Raw genomic sequence first — 26,104 nt, 5'->3', positions numbered from 1 at the left:
TTATCACACTGTTATATTTTTATATACACACTGTTATAATATTATATAGACACACACTGTTATAATATTACATATTATATATACACACTGTTATTATGTATACACACACTGTTATAATATTGCATATTAAATATATACACACTTATAATATTATATATTATCACAGGCTGTTTATATGTTCAAACACCTCTGAACAGCCAGAAAAGACAAGAGAGCATTAGCACTTTCCTCCTAATTTCAGATGAGTGCTTTCCCTAACAAGATTTTCATTGTCAGCAAACTTCTCCTCAGGATACCATGTTAGAATGTTTAAGTTCAGTGCATGAGGTTCTTTGATTTAAAATAATGGATTTATCTTTGATTTATAATTTAGAATTTATTTTACTTTAAAATGAGTCCCAATCCAGAAATTTTGTCTCAAGCATTACAATTCCTGAGTGCAGGCAGCCAGGACTGAGTAGTTTTCACTCATTGTGTCTCACCTTTCTGCATCATTAGGATTTACCATCCTTTATCTCCTTCTCCCAGTATCTGAAAGAGTGTTTCCCAGCCTTGCCCACATGTGGGCTGCTCCCTGTGCAGGCTGTCCCTTGTTTTTCTGATCAGGTGTCCTGAGAAGCTGCAGGTGGATGTGCCAGGACTGTGGTGACCTGCTAATGCACAGATCATCCACACCTGCCATTCTGATTTCTCTCCTGCTGGCACTAACATATTTCAACCCTCCCATTCTTTTTTTTTTTTTTTTTTTTTTTTTTTTTTTTTTTTTTTTTTTTTTTTTTTTTTTTTTCCTGTTTTGAATTAACTTTCTACAGCTGCAACTGCAGGAAACACAGATAATTCTGGTGCACCTATCATCAGGAGTGTACCCTACATGGATAAAAAAAAAACCCCATTTTTATTAAATAAACAGATTACTAGAGATGCTGGTTTTGCACTAGTGTGGAAGTTCCACTCAGTGTTGTATTTCCATGCACATCTTTGAGTTTAGCTGACAGCCCAGTGAAGGTAAATGCTTTCAGAGCTGCACTTGGCACTGCCATCCTCGCTGCTATGGGAGCAGAGCAGCAGCAGCCACCTTGCAGCTCCACATTGCAGAGTGTCACTGCCTGGCTGCTGGACAAAACACATTCACAGTCTGATTTAAAGACTCAACTTACATTTTCCTGACTAACACCACCAGGTTTCATTCTGTGCTTGTTGGCCAACACGAATAACAAGGCTCTGCCTTCCTCACAGAGCCCCCACCCATACCTGACCCTCCTGAGCTCCTGGTCCCTAATGATTAGCCTCCCAATCCAAGCCCACATCACTCTTTCATTGCTTTGAATTAGATGACATCCCCTTCAGAAACAGCTCCTGCCACCTCCCATTTCTGATGTACTCAGAAGAGACAATCATCTCAAACATTTTGCCCTAATCCAGATTCTTCGGCCTGGCTTAAGCAGCCCTTTCACACACCCACCTGGAAGCTGAGCTGAGAAGGGAAATGAAGTAACTCAGTGAAGCAGACAAATCAAACTGGGAATCCAAATTTGAATTTTTTTGCTCTCAGTATCCACATTATAGAAATGATGAAACATCAAAAGGCATTAGGAAGAGCATTTGTGTTTAGAAAGCAGTCATACATTGGAGTTTCAAGCATTACAGAGCCTATAGGCTGCCTTCTTATCTTCAAAGCAGTAATGATGGTAGGTTTGGGAGCAGAACAAAATTAATAGCTGCTTATTAACCATTCATTAGCTATTCACCTGACATAGTGTACAAATACATAATTCTTAACTGCTACCACATTTCCTCCCAAGTTTCTCTCTCTGCTTGACTGAGCTTTCTGCTGCAGTTCCTCCAAAGCAGGACAAGCTCTCTGGGAAGATGGGTTTTTATTCTCTGATAATATCCTAGGAGCTCTCCCCTCTTTTTCTACAAGCCTGTCTAAAGTGTTGCAATGCAAGAGAGTGAGCTTGCAGTGCTGCAGCTCTGCACACCTCTGGTGATGTGTCAGAGTGGGACACGAAGAAACCTGGGCACTCATGCTGATTTCAGAGGTTCAGCCCCACCTGTCCATGTCAGCCATGGCAAGCACAGCTCACTCAGGACTGCTGTCTATGGAGGGTCCCTGTCAATAAAATCTGCATTAGGAAAGGCACAAAATCCTTTAACAGACAGCTACCCTTTCTGTAAAAAACTTCTTCCTAATATCCTGCCTGACAGAACCAGACACAATCTCAAGCTGTGCCAAGGGAAATATAGGTTGGATATTAGGAAAGAGTTTTTTACAGAAAGAGTGATAAATGGATGGTCTGCCCAAGGAGGTGGTGCAGTCACCATCCCTGGGTGTGTTTAACAAAGCCTGGATGTGGCACTGGCTGCCAGGGTTTAGTTGAGCTGTTGGGGCTGGGTTGGACTCCATGATCCTGAAGGTCTCATCCAGCCTGGGGATTCTGTGAATTTTGTGAACCCCAAACTCCAGTCTGAGCCTCTCCAACCAGGCTGACCATTTTGGTGCTATCCTCAAAAAGGTACTGTGGTATTATTGCACATGACTTTAAACTCCCCGCTGGGGCTTGTCGTCATGCCCTTGATTTCTCCAGCAGAATTCTGGACTGCAGATCCATTGCAGTTGGAAGTAACCCTGGCCAGAATGATCCATCCAAGAACCAGATGGTTTTGAGCATGTCAGGCTGACACTCAGTTTGTCAAAGCTATTGGGTGTCAGCAGTTTCCAACCTCATTGTTTTAAGAGGTGGGGGTGGGGGGAAGCCCACAAGAAAACAATTTAGAAGTAAGAAGAGGACAGTTAAAGGTAAATTATTTCCTGTACAGGGTAATTTCCATGTAGATTAAGTTCCTGAAGAGGGACATTCTGCAAAGAATATTTTGGAGATAAGTAGGCAATTTTCTAAAGATGAAGATGGTAGGTGCATGGAGAAAAGGAAATAAAGCAAAGGGAAAGGACAAACTCCACTCAATAGCCTCTTTTCTTTTCATGAGTGTTTTACAGTTCTGGGAACACAGTAACAATAAATGCAGCAGGGCTTTGCCAACAGACACAGCCTGTCCTGATGCCAGGGGGCAAACCTGCTACAGATGGGCATGTCAGGAAAGTCCACAAACACCAGAGCTTTGTGTCCAAAAAGGAGACAGTGGAGTCCTTTATTCAAATAAAGGGAAGAAGTCCACTGGGGCACGTGCCTGCAGGCTTTTCTCTCTTGGGGTTTTGGAGGGCACATCCTCCTTTTATCCCAAACACCCAGCCACAGGTTGCCCCCCTTCTTTCCCCACTGCTGAGGCACTAGGAAGGCACAGGCTTCCCAAAATGCCTGCCACATATCCCCCTGGAGCCTGCTGTTTTACCCCAGAGTTCAGAAGTGCAGCCTTGTGCATTCCCTTGTCTCTCTCAGGAGCTGAGCTGTCTGGGCTCTGCAACAAACCCACTGCCCAAATTCAGTGGAGACATTGAGATCCCTTTCAAAGATGTTAACACCCATCCCTCCACCCTTCCAATTGTTTGTAAAGACATTAACATACAGAAAGACATCTTTCCTCTCAATCCTCAGCTGTGGACACAGCAAGCTGTGAACCAGGTCTGGGATCCATCCAGAGTGTCCAGGAGCAAAAGAAGCGGAGCTGGCTCCAGCACAGGCCTGATGTCCACCTGTGAGGCTGGGGGACTGGCAGTCAGAGCAGAGGTGCTGGGCTGGGAGGGTCCCTGGGGGAGCTCTGTGGGTGCCCTGGGACAGGAGAGGGGCTGCTCCTCCCAGTGAGGGGTCCCTGAGTCCCACACCCAGCCAGGCTGCTGGGGGCAGGCGAAGCCTGAGAGCTCAGTTACAGCCCTGACAGCTCATGTCTGTGCACATTGCACGAGGAAAATGGGAAAACCAAAGGCCAGGAAGGCAGCCAGTGCAGGGAGCAGATGCTGGTGGATCAGGTGGTTCCCAGGATCCCCCTGTCTGCCACCCTGGATGGAAAGGTGGTGCCAGAGGAGGAACTGCCATTTGGTGTCCCTGTGAGAAGTGCTACTCACTTCCAACAAATTTAAAACGTTTATTAAAACCTTATCAAAAATACAACAGAAGACTGAATAGAGAAAATATTACAGTGCCAGGAGGCAAGGATTTTTTCCCTCCCCGTGTTCCCCACCTACACAATAGAGGTTTCACCTTTTAACCCTTTAGCTCCCCCAGAGTTCTGTCTATCAACTCCTTCTTCACTGTCCAGTGGTGGAGTTCACTTCCTTAAATCTTTATTGGAGGTCGGTGCTGCCATAGTAACAATCCCACCCTCCCAAATTCCCCACTACTCAGGTCACCCCCTGAGAACAATGCAAGGGGTGGGGAGTAAAATCTAACTACAAACCTATAAAACTTCTCTTAACATATCCATAATATTCGCCTTTTAATTGTGAGAGTCAACCATCACATTACTCATCTCTCACATCCCCAGTCTGAGTTGTGTTCACAAGATAAACAGGTAAAAACCTCAATCCTAGCAGCTGAGCACCCATCAGTGTGAGATCCAGATCCAGTCCCATTCACACAGGGAGAAAACTGGAAAATGCAGAACCTGGATCATGTGAGGCAGTATACTTGCAGAGACAGGTGCTCCAGTTCAGAGAGTTTAAGCATCCTCCCTGTCTCTGCTTGCGAAAACAAGGAATTCTGCAGCAGGAATTCACACACTGTGGCACAGCAGCTGGTGTAAACAGCAGGCAGCATCTTGGGGCACCATCCCCATCACCAACAGCACAACAGTCTGCAAAATCTGCAGCATCCTTCCCAAACCTGAGCAAGAATGAAGGTAAGCTCACACTTCTGTGGTTAGAAAGTCCCTCTTGTCTATTTGAGAGATGTCTTCACACCTAACTAGTTGGCTATCTATGACTCCAGCACCTGAAACTTCCCTGATCAGACTGAAAATGAAATTTGGATTTCGAACTGCTCTGCTAAACACATGAGAATCATCTGTCATTAGCTACAGATAATTCAACACTCAGAGCCAGAACACCTAGTGCTGAAGGAACAAGTTAATAGGAATCTTCATCTTACAGGGGAGTGAAAAATGTTCAGGGTCTGCCAGCCCGTGGAAGGGAAAGTTCCCTGTCTGTGCAAGAGAGGGAAAAAGATCATGCTTGAGTGCAAGTCCAGCAGGGAAAATGCCATGAATTACCTGCAGGGCTCAGTCTCAATGCAGCACACTCCTGTGGCAGGATTGCTACCCAGGCAAGCAAGGCACCAGCTTGGAGGATTAACCACTCTTCTCAAAGGTACTCTGTTCATAAAAGGCAAAAAAAAAAAAAAAAAAAAAAAAAAAAAAAAAAAAAAAAAAAAAAAAAATTTTTTTAAAAAAAAAAAAAAAAAAAAAAAAAAAAAAAAAAAAATCTTGTTAAAGCATCAAGCAGAGATAAAAGAAAGTCAGAGGTAACTTTAGTAGAGATGAATTTAACTCAACTCCAGCAATTTGCATCAGTTAAATATGCAATTGATCCTGTTTACAGACTGCCATGTATCTGGCATTATTAATGAATCATTTTCTGTTCCTTCCACTTAATTGCCCTAACTGTGTTAACAAAATTAGGAGAAGAGCCTAACGAAACATAAATGAATTATTCTGAAAGCAAAACTAGCAGCCCCAGGTCCTGTGGCATATTGCTGAGAGAAAGCAGGTGGCCACAGGTGGCTGTGAGCCTCCAGAGGCAAGGACTAGCCATATGCTGAGCTACAGGGCTTGCTTGCACTTTGATGGAATACTCTGTCTACAAGCTGGCACACCACATTTGTTTTCAGAGCAATTAAAATCTACAGTAGATCAGAAAACTCCATTTTTATGACAACCCCCAGCAAGATAAGACTTTCCAGGTCTATTGTAAGAGCAGAAGGATTTTGTCCTTTGGGCTAAATCCTTGTTGGTTTTCATCTCATCTTTTGGACTTGTTTTTTCCCCTAGCATAAAGAGGTGTAAAAATTTAAGTACCACTGCTCAGTGGCATCTAAGGATCTGCACATGACAGGGACAGGGGCTCTGAAGGTGTTATCATTTATTAGTGAAGAAATTAATACCAGATTTTCAAGGCACAGATTGTCCTGTGAGCTGTGCTTGTGAAACTAACCAGTTTCTAGTGAACCACTGCCACAGAGCGAACAATTCATTATTTGAAAATGAAATTATTCAGAATTGAATATTGAAGATGAAGCTGAATTCATTAATTAAGATGGAGTTAAGCCTCATCTAGGGCACAAAGATACACTGAGATAAATTAAAATGTCTGTAAAGTTTACTGATCAACAATAAAATTCTTCATTTGGGAAAGAACTCAACTTCCAAATTAATCTGCATGACTTGTCAAATACTCCATGGCTCATTTTCTAGGCATTTTAGACATTTTTCTAGAATCCAGGGAGATGGTGTTTCAGTCTCCCCATAGATCTTGTTGTCATTTTTCTGCAGCAGAACAATTTTCTGTTGTGCTGCAGTATCTCATCCATACTTACCACTACAATGTTTTAAAAAACCCATGCCCTGCTGCTTGCAGGTTTATAGTTTACATTGTTTCAACAGCTCATTCCCTCTGGGATTCCCCTGCTGCAGGAAAAAACTTTCCTTTTACCCTTTGAAAACTCCAAAAGAACCGAGGGAGGCAAACCCAGGCAGCTCTAGTTTATCAGATTTCTCAAAACATACTTATTTACAAATATAATATATTGCTATACCCTGGTGTTAAACACCTCGTCCCATTTCTTTCCAAAGATACACACTGTAAAAGTTAAAGTTGGGCCACAGTTCTCAAGAGCCTTGGCAGCTTCCTGCCTTCCTCCCTGCATGGCTGCCCCTCTTTCTTCCTCTTTTTCTACACCTGCCACCCCTGGATTTTTGTTATGCTCACCAATGCTCTTAGGGAAAATTATCATTTTAGCTACCCATTGTAAATTGCTCTGTTGAGAGGCAGAGGTGTAACAAGAGCATTTTCACTGTAACAGAAGGCATGGTCAAGCTCTAGAAATAGCTACAAAGAGAAAAAAAAAATCCAGTTAATTTCTTTAAGGTCAGTCTCCACCTCTCCTAACTGTTTACATAAAGAGCACAAAAGTGTTATGCAAAATCAAAAATGAAATGTGTTGACAATTGGGAAAAGCAACTTGGTTGTTTTTGGAGGAGCCTAGCAAGGAGCAACTGAGGCAGGTTCTGTATCTTTACCAAGTCCCTCTGGCAAACAGGAAAAGAAACGTCTCTAACTCTATTCCACCAGAATATTAAGCATTTTCTCGTGGTGCACTTCTAAAAGAAAAGTGGCGTGCCAATTAATTTTTGTCAGAAGTCCCCTTGCTTTTGCATCCAAGGGATGTTTAACACAGCAGCCTTCTTTCATGCAGCTCAGCCTTTCCCCCTTTCCTCAGAGCATCTGAAGCAGAGCTGAGTCCTGTTCCTCAGCAGGGTCTCCCCCTCCTCCCTGCCCTCCACAGCCCTGAATTCCTCTTTGCTCTGCCTACAAACTCTTGCCCTTATCTTGCTTCAGCCCTGGCGTCTCTCCCACTGTGCAAAAACTTTAATCCTAATGCCTCAGCAAGCAGTCCTTGCAGTTACAGCTCACACCCCAGGGCATGTTCTGGGTAGGAAAAATTCCCTCTCCCTCTGGCCAGCATTTCCAGGGTACCTCTGGCCCTCCTGGCCAGTCCTCAGGGGCACACATTGCCCGTCTGACCCCTAATTCTGAGCCTTGGTTTGAGCCCCCTAATTTTACTGCAGGCACCTAATGACTGACATCACAGTGTCACTGAGCATTCCCTGCACAGCTCTGGGGAAGTGATAAGACTGAAACATTCCTCCTCTGGCTCACTGAAGTGCTGGCATTAATGCCGTGGTCCCTGCAGAGCACGTCACGGCCTCGTGCAGCAGGAGGCAGGGAGGCACTGCCTCTCCTAGGCCTGGCAATGCACACACACAGAGCTAAGCATTTGGGTTTAAAATGTGTCCATCCCCTCCACTGCCTCTGACATCAGTTTGGGCTGTAGCAGAAAGCAGGGGCTAAGGGTGTATTTGTTTTTTCTGTTACTAGGAATCTTTGAGAAATATTAGGAGCATTCACAAAAGAGGCAGAGAAAAATCGGTGTTGGGGTCCTGCATTTCATAGAATCACAGAATTAATTAGGTTGGAAAAGACCTCTGAGATCATTGAGTCCAACCTGTGACCTGTGTCTAGGTTTGGAAAGACAGGTGTCTGCCAAGGAAGGCAGGAGCCTCCCCTGAAATGGAAAATGAAAACCCACTCCCTCTGAATTGCTATAAATTTTAAATTAAGGGGCTCTCAGGCAAAAATATGGGAGCAGGGATAACAGATCTTTAATAGGGAAGAAAAATACAAAGATAAAATAAACAATGCAGTAAACTAAAACAACACTGACAGAGTCAGAACACAACCCGACACCCTGTTGGTCAGGATGTTGGCAGCAGTCCAGTTGGAATTGTGGCTGCAGTCCTCCTGGAGTGTCAGGTGTGGTTCTGCTGGAGCAGGGATCCTGTAGAAAGGTGTAGTCTTTGTCTGAAGATCCAGTGGAAGAAGAGGCAGCTGTTCCTCTGGGAAATCCAGTGGAGAAGCTGTGCTGGTGTTCTAGAATCTCCAGATTCTATCCAGGTAGGAATGCTTGGCTCCTCCCTCTGGGCTCACATCTCCCAATGGGATGCTGGAGTTCTCATCAGCCATGCAGTGACACTCAATAGCCTCTTATCAGCAGATGTCTCCCCAGTTGTGGAAGAGACCAGGAAAACTGCCCACTGGACAGAAGACAACTGCCATACAGATGGCAAATAGAATACAATTTGCTTGGCAATCCAGGACAACCTGACCCCACCTTGTCAGCTAGGCCAGATCCATATCCAGGCTTTTCCTAAACACCTCCAGGGACAGTGATTTCACCACCTCCCTGTGGTCTTCCTGTACCACATGAAGGCACAAAGAGAACAAATATTCCCCCCTGTATTTCTGACTTTTCAGGAGGACATGGAACTTATGAACAGAATGTTTGGCCCCAGTCTGAACCTTTTATATTCTGTATTATATGTGAAGTGTATTCTTTCCTACTGGAGCTTCAGTAGCATCACAGATGGAGACAGTGCTCCTCGTTTCTGTGCATACAGGAACAGCAAGAGTTGACTCCCCCACTTGGGTAAAAAGAGGTGAAATCAGAGCAGTTGAAAAGAATAAGCTCAAAGAATACAGCCGGCAAAGTCAAAGATCAGCAGTATTACTAGCATTTTCTCTTAATTGTGTATTAAAGAGCATTTACATTTATAATATTTTTTCTCTTAAGTGTATATGGATCCAGAACAATAGCCATGTACTATCATTTTACCTGCTCTGAAGATGGACTTGCAACTGCCTTTAGAAATGACTTTGAAAAGCAACTTAATCCTACTGAAACACCCTTTAAACCTCTGCTTAAATTTAATCGTAGTGTTTTACAAAAGTTTCTTCCAAAAAGTTTCACTCTACCTGTACACTATTTTTTTAACACTGGTAACCAAATTTGCTTCTTACCTCAATGCTGGCAAGAAGACACCTGAATAGGTGGCCAGATTTCAAGAAGCACTGGAAACATAAAGTACCCAGCACTCACTGCTTCTCCAATGCATGCTGTTCCATGCCATCAGCCTCTTGGTAAAGGAGTCTGTACCAATTAAGTAGATGTACTTACCTTACAGAACTGACAAAAACTCACTTGTTTCAAGCAAGAAAATTCAGTAAGACATAAAGCAAGTCCGCTTCTTCATTGCTCCCGTTCTTTTAGCACCTTACTTTTGTAAAACTGAGACTGGAGGCCCTAATTCAGCAAAGCATTTTGGCATGGATTGAAGTTCCTCTAGAACTTAATTATATTAAAATACTTCATTAAATCAGGGCCTCTGATGTTAATGATTGCTGCACCACTGAAAGATAGACAAAATTATTTTTCAGAGTCAGGAAGATATTTGAACATAGATCAACAGAAAAGCAGCCATACAGAGCAAGATCTCACATTAAAAAGCATTATCACTAGCCTGAAATCAATCTGACAACCTTTAAATCAGACTTCCACTGATCCGCAGACCATGAAGAAATACTCTTTCCTCCATTCAATTCATGTACAGCAATAAACGACCAGCAGCACAGAGATTTCACTTGGCCTGGTAGTCAACAACAGAGCTGAGGTCAAGCAGTGATACCAGTGTGTCTTCATTGCCTTTGACTCAAGTTCAATAAACTCGTGTAGACACAGCTGCCAAAGGCAAGGATGCTGCTCCCAATTTGGTGAAGGCAGAGCACTCAGGGAGATGAAAGGCAGCATCACTGCAAACCATGAGCAGAGAGCCATGGATCAGTGCTGCCATCCTGCTGGGCTGCCTGAGCCCAGAACATCTCAGGAACTGCACCCAACAAAATGCAGCAAAAGGCAACCTCCTCCTCTCCTGTCCTGCTCCATCCAGCTTACAGTTCAATTTAACTGAATGCTCAGAGGAAGCTTATTGTATTTGCTGGGAATGTCCCAACGAAGGCAGGAATGATGCATCTGATTCCATGTTCTCAGAAGGCTAATTTATTACTTTATGATCTGTGTTTTATTAGAGAATATTATACTATACTAAAGAACACAGAAAGCATACTCACTGAATGCTAAAAATATAATAATGCAAACCGGTGACTCTCTCCAGAGCCCTGACACAGCCTGGCCCTGATTGGCCAAAGAGTGAAAACAACTCACAGCAGAATGCAATGGAACAATCACCTGTGGGTAAACAATCTCCAAACACATTCCACATGAGCACAGCACAGGAGAAGCAAATGAGATAAGAATTGTTTTCCTTTTCTCTGAGGCTTCTCAGCTTCCCAGAAGAAAAATCCTGGGCAAAGGGATTTTTCAGAGAATGTGAGTGCCACAGAAGCTTAGGAATCTCAGAAGCAGTTTTTTATAATTTAACTATATGAAATGCATGCCATTTGATCCATGCTGTTCATTGTGTCAGCTTGCATAAAATAACTTGCTTGGGGATGAAACCTGGTCCTGTCCTTCAGCAGTGCTGTCCCTGTCCACACCCATGGACACCTTCTTAGTCATGTACAGAGCTGCTTTAAATAACAGAATAACATCCACCAGGAAATCATTAAAGCCCTAGTACAGCAAAAATGGATTTGCCTATGGCAGGCCCTCTGCAATATCTCATTGCCAGACACTAACTAGCTTCCATGCAAAGGCAGGTAAAACTGGAATTCAGAACAAGTTCTTGCTGGTTAAAATATTCAAAAGCTGTTCTTGACTTGTCCAGATGCAGCCCTTCCCCCTGCAGCAAGGCCAGGCATCAGCAATTCCAACATTAGCCAGCTTCATGTCTCCTGCATAAAAGTCACAGTGCTGTGACTTTCATGTGAGCAATTCACCACCAGTGTAAGTGGATTTATCCCAAGAAGGAGGAAGGGCAGTTCAATAGCATAATACAGACGCGTCTGGATAACTAATAATAACCAGTTAGTGGGGGAAAATTACTATTAGCTATGGAGAACATTGTACTTGGGATTCATTTTTGCTCTGCTAAAAGTAATGCTGGGGCAATAGATTTTATTTTATATCCAGTAGGAAATACCACTATGATTATTTACTGTAATTTCAAACACAAGCAAACAACTGCCACAGTGATATGTACCATCATCTGAGCAAAATCTCATCATGTTTAATCAGCTGTTTGCTATAAAAGGACATTTGCCTGTTGGATTGCTTTTAATGGGTACTAAGAATTAAAAAGAAACATATTCTGAAATGGAGAGGACATTAGATGTGCCATTAAACTGGTTCTCTCTCATGCCTGAGATTTTGTGAATGCAGTCACATCTGATGTCCTTAAGGGTCCATCCCAGTTTTCTTCCCCGTCAGTGGGAGACTTTGTTTCCAGGATACTGGATCAGATTGGAACTGGAGGAGGCTTTGATTTTTTTTTTTTCCTTTGAAAGTTCAGCACATGATCACAGTTGGCCCTGCTGTAGGTGGCACCACACACTATTCCATCATTAATTCTCTGCATTTCTTTTATCCTTCACTTTTGGAGCTTTGCAATTTAGGAGCAATGCCAAAAATGTAAAGGGATACTTGCTCTCCCTAGCATAAAATTTATGTACTCTTAATTTTTAAAAATTTCTTTTTGTCAGATTTAAATTAGACAAAAGTAAAATATTTTAAAATATTTTCAAGGGTTGACTTTGAATATTTTCAGACTTGTTAAAAACATTGTGGGAAAGTTGACAGATTTCTCTATGTCAAAAAAAGTGTGCGAGATGAAAGAACACTATCCCTAACATTTAAGAGAAGAACCAACAAGGAAATGTTCATACATAAGTAGATGATCCCCCTTTATTTGTTCTGATAGCTCATGCTCTGATTCTCCTAACAACCCAAATTTATGCATTGACACACAAGTGGTCTAATGCCATAAAAAAAAAAAAAAAAAACTTAAAGTCTTCCATTATTTTCTTTCCCCATAAAAAAAAATCTCAGTACTAAAAGTTAAACCAAAGTGAGTGATGAATAGGCACACAAGCCTGATGGTGTGGGGTTGTATTCAGTCATAACCTACTACATTATTCACAAAATGTATCTTGCTGGGTTTATTATTAAAAAAAAAAAAGCCCCAAACCCACAACCAAATTTAAACACACCAGAATTTGTGTGAACTAGAGAGTACGAGGGTTCTGCAACCCCTGGCCAAGTCCCTGCCGTGCAGCTGCTCTCCCACCCTGGTTGAGATGATGTTCTTTGCCTCCCTGCCTCAGCACAGTGGAAAAATGAGCATTCACTTCCTTGGAAAAGTGCTGTTCAGAAATCACCCATTAGTGCTTGCTACAACAGAACTACGTGTCCCAAAACCACAATGAAAATTGGACTTCCTATATGATTCACCCTCTTCTATGTCTCATTCCCAAAGCTGCGTGCTTTACCCATAAAAATATCACATGGGTTTTCCCAGAGAATTCTTGCAAAAGGAATTTTTAAAGTGGTATAGCATTATATATTCAGCTGCTTTATGTACAGTCCCTACATATGTCTGTAGGTATTTAATCCAGCTGAAAAGCTGTCAATACTTCCTGTGCTTGTAAGAATCTCTGCACTGGATCTTTGTTTCACAGGCCACATGTTATTGAAAAACAAGAATTCTTGAGAAAAGTTCACCTGGGACTATCTTCACATGTATCTAACTCTACAAGAGGAAACAGCAATTCTTCCATTTATTGCCATGAGAGACTTCCTGTACTGTAGATTTTAGAGCGTGTGGGTTTATGTATTTCACATATGCAATCCCACAACCTCATTGCACTCGCCCTCACATTACTCCAAGTTATATAAAGATCCAAGCAATACCAGAGCCCAAAGTAGAAAATAATTTCCTTATCTACAGTAATATATAGCCTAACTGACTTTGTACAGCCTTTTGGCAGCAGCACATCTACTGAATTTGTATTTCAGTTCACATGCCACTTTCAAGGCTCCAATATTTCAGCACAATTACAAATTAATGAGATAGGTAGTCTCCATTGCAGAGATAGCAGCAATCTGTAAAAGTGTATTAAGAGAAGGAGTAATTTACTGGCTCATGAAGGTTCCAAGTGTGCAGTCACATTAGCATGACAGTGGGAGGTCAAGAGACTCATTAGCCAGCAGTTACAAGATATGCAACTCAGTATTTCATAGTGGCAGGATGTACGTGCAACACACACCTCAGGAAGCAATTTTGGGGTGCTCACTCTGGCGTTACCTTTGCCCCTGGCCCCCAACAGACCCAGGGGCTGTGGGTACCCAGTGTGGGAGGTCATTGCTATGTGCCCACAACAGGAAATCACACCCAGATTTGTTTCTGCTATGTTACCAAAAATCCTGTCCAGTAAGGCTGGAGCAGCAGAGAGCAGGAAACCCTCTGTGCTGCACTCCTGGGGGAGGGATCCACATCCCTGCTCCAGCACAGCATCCACCTCAACCTGCTGCTGTGATGCCTTGTGTAGGCTGACCTAGAACAGAGACAGGACAGAGCTAAAGAATAAAGCAGGGATTTATTGAAAAGCCTCCATGGATCCACCTTGGGCAGCACAAGAGCCCGGCCAGGATGAACCAAAATGGTCACAAAATGCACGAGTGCTCACGGGGTCTCTCACTTTGATCAGTTCTGCTCCATTTGCACATTGGAGTTCATTGTCCAATTCCAGCTTTAGCCCATGCAGTCCCATCCTTCTTGTTTTTCTCTCTTCAGCCCTTGTTGTTTGTGCTCTTGGGCCTGAGATTTGGATCATTTGTCCTTGGTCCCCAGCTGGAGCAGGAATTGTTTTGTCTCCCTGCTCTGTGTAGAGAGCTCACCATCCCCTAATGTCAAGCTCAGACCCACACACTAAAGCAGCACAGAATCTGAGAAATAGAAAGGGTAAAACCTGAGGCATCATTTCCCGCCTGGCACAGATGGGTCTTGTTAATACCTGAACTCACGTTTGCAGCTTGAACAACAGAGGAAGCACGGCCTGCGTTTAAAATTTGGAGTGGGGACAAAGGCAAGGGGAGACAGATGATGGATGGAAAAAGGAAGAAATGTGTGTGGGGCTTGAGGTGAGATAGGGCAGCAAGGCAATGCTATCAAATGCTTGTTCTCAAACTGAGGAGAAAGAGTGTGAAAAGCCTTCACCTTGGATAAAACACTAAATGTGTGACAAGGTGTAAAACTGAATAAATTACCAAAAATTAAGGTGTTACATCCTGACAAAATGAAGTGCACCTCTCCATTGACTGCAGTGGTACTCTGATGTTTGATACCCACCCAGAGGGTTTTAGCTCAGTTTGAAGACCCTTACTTTAAGGCAATAAAATCTGCAAACAATCTGAAGCGTCTCACTGCAATTCATTCATCTGGGGGAAAACAGACTAAAATAACCTTGCAGAAGACAGTTGTTTTATGAAAGCCCAGAACCAATGATGCCTTTTGGGGCTACCTAAAAATAAAGGCCAGACAAAATTAAGGGAATAAAAAGCAGTTCTATTTATTGAAGGGCTTTCAGGTGCATTTCAGGCAGATGAAGTCCCCCAGGGCCTATACCCCAAAAATGGACCATGGGTCATGGGTTTTCACACTTTTATAAGTTTGGGCCATTTGCGTATTGGGGGATAATCTTCCAATTACAGCTTCAGGTAATGAAGTCATTTACTCCCAGTTTGCTCCCCCAACTCACTTTTCTTTCCATTTCTCAGGGTATGAGGCAGGGAGGTGTCCTTGATTTCCAGGCCTGGAGAGGAATTGTTGTGTCTGCCCAAAATGGGAAAGCAGCAGCTCACACTGTGTGTGGAGTTTGGAGTTATACACTAAAGAACTGCAGGATTACAAATACATGGAAAATATAAAAGCTGAACTCCTAAGGCATCGCCAACAGGGCAACCAGGTACCATGTGTTTAAATTAGCATAAGGTTGGGCAGGCATTTCTTGTCTCCCACCCCTCCCTCTCTGGTCAGACACCCCACATCCTTTGTCTCTGGAACAAGGGATTAAAGCAAAGACATAGACTTGTTTTTGTCTAAATCAAATATGTAGAATGCAATAATTCCCTCTGAATATGCTGCATGACTGATATCAGCAAACACCTTAATTATTAATTGAATTTCTTTAAACTAACAGTATCAAAGCCTATTACATCAATTCTTATCACAACTGCAGCACTCCAAGACTTCAATGTTATTCCTAATTAAACACATGGGTACCTATATGAGAGGGAAATAACACAAGCTTGACTGTTTTCATAGATTTCAGATGTTCCTTAAATTTTACAAGAAGTCATCTCTCTTAAGCATTGGGTTATTTCTTACGAAAAGCAGATTTGGTTTTTTTTAATTGGAAACATCAGATATTGCCTTCCCTTAGAAGCATTTTGGCCTAATTTTGATCTCACTTCAAAATGGTGACCAGCATAAAAATCAGAGTGAGAACAGAATTGTGATCAAATCTGGAGTCAAATAAGCAGATCTTCAAAGGTTTCAAACAGCTGATACCTGCATTATTCAAGCCTTTTATCAATTCCAGCTTCTGATGCTCCTTCCCCTTGGTCATGCTTTTTGCACATAACACATCATTATGCTGTGGAGTTAATTGCCACAGGATGTTTGGAGGCCAGGAGCAAACACGGGTCAACAGAGAGATTACTAAATAGATTAACATAAACCAGATTCTTTGGGGAATTCTGCCAGGAGTTCAATGCCATCTCTAAGTCAAGGTCCTTTAACTGCAGGTCACTGTAAAAACCTGCATTTCCTTGTAGTCTGGCCCCTTCCACAGACAAATCCCAGCTCCTTCCTCCCGTGCAAGGACACTGCTTGAGCAAGGACTGTGCTGCACAGCCCTCTGGTGTGACCCCACACAGCTGCACCACGCTCTTCACCTTTGTGAGGGATCCTGCTGCTGCTTCCTTTCATCAGTGAATGGGGCTGGAGGGACAGATGTTCAACAGCTGCACTGTAGAGGGATGATATGTACATGGTGGGGTGGGAAAACTAACCAGAGGAAATTATATTTAAAAAAAAAAAAAAAAAAAAAAAGGAAAAAAGAGATCTACACAGTAAGAGTAAAAACAAGTAGTTCATCTCTTTACTGAAATCCTAGTGAAAATAGCTAAATAAAATGGAAAAAAGGTCAATTTAAAATAGCCATTCACATGATGGTGGAAGGCAACATCCAGGCCTAGGACAAGTATTTCCTCTGAGCAAAACCCCCAAATGTACACAGCTCAAAGCAGACCTTCCATGATGTGAGGTATTGCACCAGAGTGGAAATTTAAAAAATATCTTTACACTACTGCTTCAAATCCCCTCTGTTTTGAGAGGAGAGCAAATCTGTTGTCCATTTGGCTGAAAGGCAAAGACAGCTGGGATTTTGTTCTGCTCCAGATCTCAGCACCATGGCACACAGGACTCTGCCCTGGGGATAGGAGGTTTTGACAACCAACAAAAATGCCATATATTGGCTTGTACTCTATAGTGCCCGCTGGGTCTGGAGTAGCTGCTTCATCTGCTCCTCAAAGTTTCATTCACTCTGGTAGCACTGCACAACCTGTGGTGTTTGAAAAGCCAAAAAATGAAAAAATATCTCTTATCAAGGCAGATTCTGCCCAAAAGTTTGGGAGCCTCAACCAGAACAGCTGGCTTAGCATCCTGAATTGGAAAACAACCTCTGCATAAAGATTCTACAATGAACTGATCAGGCTCAATAATCATTCATGGCACATTCTCCTCTCTTCTCATTCCATTATAAAAGAGAAATACTCATCAATTCACATTTATAAACATAGCTTACAAATGTGACAAGTTTTAGTAAATTCACCCCATAAGGATAAGGAGCATTTCATGCTCCTTTTGCAATGTGCAGCCCTTTGTCACCGTTATATTTTCTGAAAAATCCTCTTTGCACAAGGATTTTTCTCCTGAGAAGCCTCAGAGTGTGTTTTGCTGCTTTGGAATGTGGTTGGAGATTGTTTCTCTCTCATGTGAATTGTTTTTACTTAGTGACCAATCACAGTCCAGCTGTGTCAGACTCTGAGGAGTCAGTACAAGTTTTCATTATCATTCTTGTTAAGCCTTCTGATGTATCCTTTCTGTATTCTTTAGTATAGTTTTAGTATAGCATTATTTTAATATAATCTAATATCATAATATAATAAATCTGCCTTCTGAGAACATGGAGTCAGATTCATCTCTTCCCTCATCCTGGGGACCCTCACAAAGACCACAGCCCTTCACCTTCACCTCCTCTTGCTTCTCTTTCAGGCCAGCACTGGAGTTCAGTGTTTGAGGAGCCCTTTTACTGGTGTTCTCCACCACTACAGAGAATCCCCAAATCAGCAATTACTTGAAGCCAGCAGAACTGTGTCTAATTATTCCAAAGTAATTGTATGCATTAACCTACATATTAGGGTATTCATAAAACAAAAAGGAAACATGGACTCACCATCATTTCACAAATACTCAGGTGACCACTTGTGAATATCAACAGGAAACACTTCTACTGTTTTCTGGTTTGCATTTTCTTAACTTCGTTCTTCATTAGTAGTACAGGTTATGTTTTTTAATGACTGCAGTGCTAACAATTAATAAATTCCTCTTTTTAAAAACCATCCTAGGTGACCTATGTATGCCCTCAGCTTTGTATCTAGCCAGCTCAATTGCTGCTCCCTGGTGAGATCCTGCCCCCAGTGTGAAAACAGCCAACACTAGAAATGAGCTTCCCCTGGCCTTTGAACAGACCCATGATGCAAACTTGGGGGTAAAAACCCCTAAGTGATGTAGACACTGCCATGGGGTGGATTTCTTATGTTTGTTTCCATTTGCTGCCAGCATTGAACCATAAAAAACTGCATTTCCATTTTCAGCTTTGCCATGCAACTGGACTAGAAAGGGCTCTTTGCTGTCATCCTTACAGGTACAGACCCCAACCTATGCCAGAATTTACTGAAGCATCATAAAGGAGTGTTCATGCCTCTACACAGTTACTTTGGATCTCTCCAACCTTTTGTTTAAAACAAGTGGTAAAATAGATCAACCAAAATGGTCTTAATATGTGCACACATGACATATATGTACATATACAGCCACACAAACATGAGTCCATCATAACCCAAACACACCCACCGTGCCAGGCATGCGAACACAGAATAAACAAATTTTACGGTTGTGTCTTAATAATCACCCAAATTAAGACAGTGATATAATGCAGATCACGTTAAACTACAATCCCTTCAGTTATAAGCTAGTGATGGGTGGTTTTCAAACACTCAGACATATAAAAATACAATTCCTGGCCAATGCAGGAGTCTCTTCCCCAGCTCTCCTGTCCTCAATTTTTCTCCTCCTCCCATACTTACATGCATTCCTCTCTCTGACTTTGTCATCACATCACCTAAACCTTCTCTCATCCTCTTTGTACCATGCTCCCCTTCTGCCACATCTTGAGAGAGGGATAGCTCTCAGCTATCTGGAAGGGATGCATACAAAACTCCCTTTCTTAAGGGGCTATGCCAAATTGTACCAAATTACACTACAAGGTTGTGCCTTTTACAATGTTCAAAGAAGCAGACCTGGAGGAACAGCACAGGAATTGAATATCCTCCTCCTGGAGAGAACAGTCCTCCTGGAAGACTCCACTAGGTCCCTCTGTACTTATCCTGAATCAGAACAGAGAGATTGATGCTGGCCTGGGCTCCCCACCAAAATAAAACTGAAGGTGACCTGCAGAATAGCTCAGGCTTTGCCTCTACACACTTGGCTCAGTGGTTCTTTTGAAAGCCAGTGGAATGTAAATGGGCATGAAATCTCAGAGTGCTCCTGGCAAGCCCTAGTCACACAGGGTGTTAAGCGCTGACCCTAAAGGCTGGCCAAATACCTCTGAGGTACAAATTGCTTTCTCACTCAGCTGCTGTCATCTGAAGGTTGAAAAAAGGACAGAGATCTGAAGGACTCCCCTGTGATAAACCCCCTTTCTTCCTCATATTTATTCATCACTGCACCTGAAATGAGCAAGTCAAATCTCAAATTGAGGCTGCACACACATGAACATTTTAGCTGCCCAAAAAGAACCTTCTGCATGCCTTAATATTTTGTGCTATTTAGAGATGCCAGGTAAACCAGAATTCCCTGTCCCACAAACCATCCAAACCCACACAGATGCTGCCCCAGTCCTGGAAGGCAGCTGTGTCCTGGCTGCTCCCATGCTCCACACAAAGCCTACACATGCTGCAGCTCCCTCCACTCACAGACCTTGTACAGGCTCGGGGTTTATCGCATTTTTATGGAAATTCCGTTCAGTGCTCAATTTACCCTTATTTAAATGCTAATTTCAGTGAAGTGGTTTAACAAAGCAATTATGAAAAAAAGGCTCTAATCTTCCACCGACTGAGCAGGGAGAAACTCAGAATGTGGTAGACAGATTAACCATGTAAATGCAACATAAGTGATCTGTTTCCTACTTAATGCACTCGGTGATAAGCTATTTGGTTACAAAGGTGACAGTTCAGCCTCCTTTTTTAAATATATAACACCAAAGAATCAACAAAACACTAACACCTCATGCAGGGTGTTGCATATAATAATTATCCTTAGCAATCTCTCTTGTTTTCTGTACTTAACACTCACTCTTGTTTTGCTTCTTAATGTATGTTTATCCATTTTATTTGGAACTTCTGACTGTAAGATATAATCAGACACTTTAGAAGGCATTTTACTATAATTGTAGTTAGTCGAGTTAAGTGCCACAATTTAAAATGGTTTAATGCTAATTCCACTTCCCCCCTCCCACCAGAGCTGCAACTGCATCTGACAATGCCAAGCAGTTCAAGAGGTCTCCACCTCCACCTAGAACAAAAATTCACCAGTTCTACCAGGTCTCCAAAGCCTCTTTGGGTAGAAACTAAACATGAATATCCTACCTGCAACAAGACATCTCTCAGAGAGAAGTGCAACACGGGAGTTTTAGGCCCAATATGCACTTCTTGGATAATCTACAGTGCCATTGAAATTTGCAGAATCTGTCTGCTCTTGAGAACAGGTAACATGTGGCTGACAGAAATCTGTGAGATAGTGTCAAATACTACATTTTTTGCTTCTGAATCTGTGGAATTTTATTTAAGTTGAATACACAAAGGATTCAATGTCACTGTTGATTTATGAGCTTCAAATACCAAATTACATTTTCTAAAGTTAGTCATCGCAGTTCTTTTCCTCCAGAAGCCTGTTACCTCCTTTTCCTCCAGAAGCCTGTTACCTCTCTTTGAGGGCTTCCTCTCTGACTGTGTCATTGTTTCAATTTTTCCCAGTGCTTTCCTGGTTTCTCCCATCCCTTCTTGAGTGTGTTGCCTTAAGGTTGTACAATTTGTAGGGACAGGGCTGGGAGGGAGGAGGAAAAAAAAGCAAAGGCAGCTGCTCACCATGGAGAGAATCCAAGGGCTGAAGGAGCAGGGAAGAGTCCATGACAAGCAGTCAGGAAAGACTTTTTGCTAGGAAGTTAAGGCATTCACCTTTTGGACTTATTTTTTCATCTGAAGAGGGTCCATTAGTAACAAAGAAAAAGGAAATTATAAGAGAGGATGCGTAATTTTCATGAAGTAATCATCACAAGAGCAAATCAATTATGGCAGTTTCCAAAGCTCAGCTTAGCCTTTCTTGTGTTTGTTGCTGCCCAGGGCACCACGAGATATCTGCCTCGTGGTGTAGCTGTGCTGCACAGCTGAGTGCTGCTGTAGCACAGAAAAGTGAAATTCTTGAGAAGCCAGGGGAATGACTCCTGGTTAAGCTGAGGTAAGCTCCATGTGTAACTGCAGGAACTGTTTAACACTGGAGGGGCAGTGGTATACAAGGAAAACAACAAGAGGCAAGGAGATATAAGCTTTTATCCTTAGACAAATAATAATTCTACACTGACCAGTGTAACCAGGTATCCTGTACTGATGTTAAGCCATCACTTGAGTGGTACAGTCAAGAGGGAACAAATAGATTTCCATCACCCAGCCAATGCAAATAATACAGCATTCAACTGGAATGCATCTTTCCATCTTCTCTAAAATGGTGGGCAGCCCTAATGCAAAATACACAAGTGAGTGCAGCTCACTGGACCAGGAGGGTAACATCTAGGTAGGATAGGTGATGCACTGCTATTCCCAGAATACAGGGAAAAACTGCAACTCCATGATCCATGACAGATCTTGTGCTACCTTGGGGTTTATCTTAAGGGAAAAGATCTATGATGTGAAGCTCAAAGTCTGAAATATACTCAGTAATTCTGTTTACTGGGCATTTCTGAACAAGACTTGTAACTCCCTTTTCCAGAATTCATCTGATGTTTTAAACAAAAAAAAAAACCAAAAACCAACCTTTTCTTATGTCACAACAGAATGATCCAATGTGGGAAAGGAAGAGCATTTGAGAGAGAAAAAGGATAGCAACTCAGTGTGAACACAGCCACACATCTTTGACCCATATAACCTCACTTGGCTTTTTGCCTAGCAACTCTTCTGGACCGGACTGGCTTTCTAAGGACAATGGAGTGAAAAACCAGAGCATGCCTTCAAACTAGCAAGAGCTTGTATCTGTAAAGCCAGAAGGGAATTTCCTTTGGTGTGACAGAAACTTTGATTGTTTCCATTCTCCTTACAGTCTAGTGCAACCTCCCAGAGATCTTGGAGCCTGTACTTGTGTATTCCTTTGTGAGCGTGGGTAAAAAATGAAGGAGAAGGGCTGTGAAGACAGAGCAGGTGAAGTATGAGCTAATGCCAAAAGACAGGTTTTCTGGATTTAAAAGTCCCCACTGAAACTGGAAAGGGTCAGGGAAAGTGCTCACTTTCATGATCCTAAGGGTGATCCTATAGCTCCACCTCATACTCAGAGAAGTGATCTGCTCAGTGCTCAGGCCACGGTAGGGTTGAGATATGAATATTCCCAATATCAGCCCTAGCTAAAAGGCTCATGGATACTTACTCACCTGTAAACATTCATTTTGATAGTCACGGAATTCACAGAATCCCCAGGTTGGAAGACACCTTCAAGATCACCGAGTCCAGCCCAGCCCCAACACCTCAACTAAACCCTGGCACCCAGTGCCACATCCATGGAGGGTGACTCCACCACCTCCCTGGGCAGCCATTCCAGAACTTTATCACTCTTTCCATGAAGAACTTTTTCCTAATATCTGACCTAAATTTCCCTTGGTGCAGTTTGAGGCTGTGTCCTCTGGTTAGCAGTGCTCCTCAGAGGTTACCTTCTATGCATTACCACTGCTGCTGCCTGAGAGCCCCAGAAATCCCCAAACCTCAGCAGTTCCAGCAAGCCCCAAAGACATCTGCCTCAATTCTACCTGTGCTGGGGTTCTGCCCTCAGCACTGGGGCACTGTGCCAAAGATGAGCCACACCAAACAAACTCACACTGAGCAGAGCTGGCTGATGAGGAGAGCTCTTCTTTCTTTTATCTTACTGCCAGCACAGCCCAGCTGGAGGAAACCCTGCACTCCCACAAATGCAGCCAAAATTGTGAATGCTCACAGCTGATCTCTTGTCTGCAGCCCATCATGAGCAGTGTCTGGCCTTGGTAGGACCAGCAAGGATCACTTGGTAAACATGTCCTGTTCGTGAGCTGGCAGCCACAGTCAGTCACAGGCAGGAGAAGATTCCCTCATGGCACTGAATGCAAGCCTTGAGCAGGAGAACACACTTGGGAATGAACCCAGAACATAAACTGCAAAATATGACAATGGAGCAAGTGGCCAATGCTGGCCTGGTCTTGACTAACACCTACTAGTGAACTACCAAGTATCTTTTGGAAAAAAACACCTGTCCTGCGCTGTAAGATAAGTGTGTGCTCTATCCCCATCTGTCAGAGCTCGGCAGTTCTCTATGTATTTTTTTTATTTTTAGTTTTCCTAGTAAAGAACTGTTATTTCTATTCCCATATCTTTGCCTGAGAGCCTTTTAATTTCAAAATTATAATTCAGAGATAGGGGGTTTGCATTTTCCATTTCAGGGGAGGCTCCTGCCTTCCTTAGCAGACACCTGGCTTTTCAAACCAAGACAACACCATCAGTGAAAAGTGGTCAAGAAAGAAAAGAGCAATAACAGCAAAAGGTCACCCAGCTCTCCAGCCTATGCACTGAAGATGGGTAAATACAAGTGAATAAAAACAAAGCCTTCGGATACCACTCACTCAAGGCAGATAGGGAAGTGAACCAAAAGGCCAGAATTTTAAATACCTGGTCTCAGTCTAGATCCACTGTTCTTCATAAGTTGTTTCACACTAAATAGCAGGTTACAACTTTGGAGCGGGAACATTTAATTCTAATTTAACTCAAAAATCCATTTTTCTGGTGCTGGTTTTCATAGATTTTAAAGGAATAAAATTGAATTGAGTGCTCCAACTGTAACTTATGTTCACCAGGGTCTTTCTCCTACACAGTTTTCATTAAAACAAGGCTGATATTTTTTTTGTTTAAGGAGAACATGACAGTTACAGCTATCCCTCTCTGGGTTTCCATACATCAAAGATTTCATTCAATATCTTGACCTTTTATAATCCTGCCCTTGATTGCAATAGTAATATCTAAGCATAAGAAGCAGGAAGAGCTGAATTAATACACAAGCCATCAAATCCTAGAATACAGACCTTACTGAAATGCACAAGGCTTTCAATGAATCAGAACAAAAGTTTGGCCAGAAAGATAAGAAAAACCATGCTAAATCTTATCTGAGGGAAATACTAAATCACATGAAATTGAAATTCAATTTTCCATCAAAACATCTTTTACAGAAAAAAACTTAATTGTTGTTCAGTTTCTAATATAGTCAGTTTGCATTTGAGTTCTCAATTCAGATCAGGTGACAGCATTTGTGCAAAACCAAAGCTTGTGAGCAGTTTTCTTGGGTTGGATGCACAATTCTCCCAGGTAAACAACTCTGTTCCTGAAGTTCTGCAACAAACTGAACAAAACTTCACCGACAAACACTGAATGAGTACATACACTCCAGTGTAATGAGAGTTAATGCTTTGGAGGGTAAATGAAAATAAAAGGTTGTTGAGGTGAGCTCTGGTGGCAGGGACCTGTATAAGGGGAGAGGTCTCAGATAAGAAAAACTGAATTCTCAGCACTACAATATTCAGTGCTATTTGAATCAATGATTACCCACAAAGAGATTTCACACAATACATGGAATAAATTTAAGTTAGAAATGCATATCAATTTGATTTAAACTAAGTACTTTGGGAGAGTAAAGCAGCCTCCCCTGACAGAATTTGTTTCATTAAGGTTTTGCTAAACTTTACACAGCACAGTAGGCACAGTAATTTTATTTCCAAATGAGTTAAAACAGCTTCTGATCTGGTAGAGTCACCTAATTATGATCAGAAGGGCAAGAAACTAAAATATATGTAAGTGTGCTGGGCAATTCATGTCATTTCAGCATAATTATTCCACCTCAGGGTCAGCTCAAGTTGCTCCCACTAAAGCTAACTTCCTCTGAAGGGCTATTTGTCATGGATGCTTGATTTTTAATCACCTCATCAGATCAACTGCTGCTCTGCCTGTCCCTGTGATCATTGGGAAGGTTTCAGGCCCCTTCTGCTGAAGTTAGTTGTTAGCCAGCTCCATACCAGCTGTGAGGCTGAAAACTTCCTAAAAAGCAAACACATTTAGCAGTGTTTCAGCTCATGCAGGAGAGTTCTTTCAAGTACTTGCAAAAAAACTCCCACCAAATAATATTAAAGAGCAAACACCCGTTTGATGTGCCACCTACATCCTTTGACACTGAGAGATTTTGGGCCTGAGCTCTGCAGCTGCCAGCTGAGGACAGCAATTCTGTTGTATTTTCCTATAGTGCAGGTCACGCATTGCCAGTAAGGCTCCTGGGCCAAGGAAATCCTGCAAGGTAAACTCTCATCCATCACACCTCTGGAGTAACCACAGACACTACACAAGGGGCAGACTCATAAAAAAGGCCTTTGGACAAGACTCCTGAAAGTGATTTTGGACATAGACCACTGGACTACACAAGCTTCCAGTGGGAATTGGCTCACTGGGGACTGGACACCGGCACTCTTAGGGCAGGGCCTGCATTCTCAAATGTTTTAAATGGCCATATTTCCAACCTATTTTGAAACAGCAGGGCAGACAGCAACCTAAACCCCATGGTCCTCTGTAGCCAGCCTGTCAAGACAACCCAAAGCCCAAGGTGAGGGTGCTGCCCATCCTTAGAATTGCCCTGGATGGGCTGGAGTGTCACTGCTGAAACACTGCACTGAGGTACCAAACCTCAGTGATAACATACAGCTTCATTTCAGCTTTCCAGGTACGTAATAATTTTTAATTACAGTATTTGTATTTAAGCTCTTCACACAACAAATAAATTTCAGCTCCCATTATGTGATGGGCTACCTCTCAAGAGCTTTGGAAAAACAAAAAAAAAAAAAAAAAAGGAAGAAAACATCAGCCAGTTGTCTATGTGTTCCCAGAAACAAGAAAACATCTATCAGGCCTTGACACAAACAATTCTTATTTTTGTTTTATCTATTTATTTTCCTAAAAGCATCACTGAAACAATTTAC

The sequence above is a fragment of the Pyrgilauda ruficollis genome, unplaced genomic scaffold, assembly GCF_017590135.1.
Source record: "Pyrgilauda ruficollis isolate IOZ18807 unplaced genomic scaffold, ASM1759013v1 scaffold79, whole genome shotgun sequence".
NCBI lineage: Eukaryota > Metazoa > Chordata > Aves > Passeriformes > Passeridae > Pyrgilauda > Pyrgilauda ruficollis.
This window is presented reverse-complemented; position numbering follows the sequence as displayed.